Source organism: Asparagus officinalis, chromosome 2 (assembly GCF_001876935.1).
Source record: "Asparagus officinalis chromosome 2, Aspof.V1, whole genome shotgun sequence".
Classification (NCBI taxonomy): Eukaryota; Viridiplantae; Streptophyta; class Magnoliopsida; order Asparagales; family Asparagaceae; genus Asparagus; species Asparagus officinalis.
Genome location: NC_033795.1, coordinates 6108920 through 6111659, shown reverse-complemented (window position 1 = coordinate 6111659; position 2740 = coordinate 6108920). Strand labels below are relative to the sequence as shown.

The following is a 2740-nucleotide window of genomic DNA, read 5'->3' as shown; positions in this document are numbered from 1 at the left end:
TAATGGCACTACATCCAGATTATGACACATCAAGACACCTCAAGACCTAGTGACCAAAGATGTTTCCCAACCTATCATACATCATGTCTATAATTTCTGGATCGTATAGAAACCTCGACAACATTGTTTACGAAATAGATGTAGTCTACACATTTTAAGTGGCTTGAGTTCGAGCAGGGCTTATCGTGTTGAGTGATGGTTTGTGAATGCCAAGTCGGTTGGGGCGCAAACCTTTGATTTCCCTTCACTGTCGTTCCACAAACTGGAACCTTTGAGATCCTCTCATTTGCTTTTTGGCTAAGCCTGTGGTCCTTAAAGATTCCAAGGCAAATGACTCCACTTTCGGGCTATCTATTTAAGATTCTATTCCTTGCTCCATCTCTCTATCAGAGATTATTGTCTCGTATAAAAAGAATTTGGATCCTCTCCATTACAAAAAAGAGTAGTAGAGAAACCACTACTTTTAATCTCAATCGTTGATTACTTAATAGGCGGTTATGATAAAATCTAAATCTAAAAATTATCATACGCCTGTGTATTGTACTCATTCCTAATTTGCGCTAAAAGAAAAAATCACAACCACCAACTAGATAATCAATGGTTGTGAATATGTAATGGTTTCTCCACTACTTTTTAGATAGTGGAGAGGATCCGAATCCGTATAAAAAATTGTCTTTCGGAAATTTGAGGAAGAAATATGGGTGAATTTCACATAACCCCCTCCCCATGAAAGTTAACATATTTTCAAAAACTCCCAGAAGTTTGCAATTGTTTCCAACATAACCCCCTAGCCGCGTAAACTACTAAGCTTTCAAAATTGTTTCACAAACCCCAACCTGTCAATGTCATTCTCAGAAAAAGCCCATGAACTTTTGATGAAGTTCCAAAAACCGCTATTGTATTGTTAGGGGGTGTGTCGGAAAAAAAATTGCAATTTTTGGATGGGTTTTGCGACGCTCCCAAACGTTAAGGGGTTATGTGGCGTTTGAAAACTTGATTAAGTGTTATCTCACAAGGATGGCATTAGGGGCACACCCTAACCACATCCCAAACCACACCCCCTCTCTCATATGCTACAGTGCACCGGGCCCTACATGGGATTTTAAAATTTTAAAATCCCATGTGGGGCCCGATGCACTGTAACATATGAGAGAGGGGGTGTGGTTTGGGATGTGGTTTGGGGTGTGCCCCTATCATTTTCCATCTCAGGCCAAAGGGAAGGGGTGGTCACGTGAAACCCACCCATTTACGTGTGTGATGAGATGAGCGCACGTGTGCGCACGTGCGCGCACGTGTAAAGAGGAGCAAGCAGGGCCGGCAATCAAATGCAATTCTTCGGCGCTTTAATCGGAAGAGCTAACGAGAGTCATGACAACATCGGTTACAAGGGGGTCGAAAGGACGGAAACCGTATACAGGCCGCAGGGCCGCTAATGCTGTCCTGTCACGTGACTGGAGGAGCTTCTTTTAATGAAGCATCTTCATCCCCGAAACTTACTTACCACCGAAAAGTTTATTTGTAAATCAAAGGTTTGCACCCTTTTTTTTTCCCCCTTCTTTTTCCTTCTTCAGTTCACATGAAACGTAGGAGAAAAAGTTGCTAGTTTTGCTCAGCACCCTACTTAACCAAACGCTGTCCGTGTGAAATATTATAATATTGAAATGTTGCTTTGTCTCACACAGACGGAGAGCGCTTTAGTGCTTTTTTTAACATAATAAATTTACAACTAAACAAAGCAGATAAAGGAACATGCTTGAAGAAACAGATAGAACTTTTCAAGTAAAGGTCTGTTTGGTTGATTTCCTAAAAACCAAGAAATAAAAATAAATAGGTGAAAATCTTAAAAAGTACAATTTCATTCATTTCCATCCCCAAAACTCACCCATAACATCCAATAAAATATTATTTTCATCCAACAACTCATCCACAACATCTAATAAAATATTATTTTCATCCACAACATCACTCAACTCATCTCATCTCATCATTTCAAATCACTCACATCATCCTATAAGATTGTGACAACTCATCTCATCTCATTAACATTTTATTTCCACTCATTTCTCCCAAAAAGCTAGGAAAACGATTTCATTAAGTGTGAGTCACATCATTCAATAATATAATGACAACTCATCTTATCTTAACTATTTTCTTATTTTTAAGAATGAACCAAACAAAAAAATAACCTATTACAGGAAATATGTTTCTTATAATTCATTTCCTTATTTTTTTTTCGTCAACCAAACAACATCGAAACAAATTTTCTTAAAAAATTACTCACATCATCCAATAATAGGGTGACAACTAACATCTTCTCATCTCTAATTCTTTGATTTCTTTCTTTTTTTTAGCCAACTAAACATTCCCAAAACAATTTTTCTTAGAAATAGTTTTCCATTTCTTTGATTTCCCTCTTTTTTTAGACAAACAAACAGCCCCTAAATGAAAAAGTTCCTCTGTTGTAATTTGACAACCTGAGGAATGAAACCCAGAGAAAATCAAGAAAATTGGCTCATAAAAGAGAGAGAAATCCAATAAAAAATAGAAGGAAAGTATGGGTCTTGAGCTCTTGAGAAGAACTAGAACGTCGAGGAATTGGGAAGCAAATGAAACATTAAGATGTTAATACCTCATATTTGTTGAATACCCTGGGAATATCATTAAGTCGTTGTAAATTTTGCGACTGAGGAGAGGAAAAGTTGAAGTTGAAAAAGAGATGAAACTGTAGGGAAAGTTTAGT

General features: G+C 37.5%; 1 protein-coding gene across 1 annotated transcript in view; it reads left to right on the top strand.

Annotated features, from left to right (window-relative positions):
• LOC109830744 (RING-H2 finger protein ATL74-like) overlaps positions 1-2740 on the top strand; it is a 4959-nt gene that overhangs the window by 1020 nt on the left and 1199 nt on the right. The gene's annotated exons all lie outside the window — the stretch shown is intronic.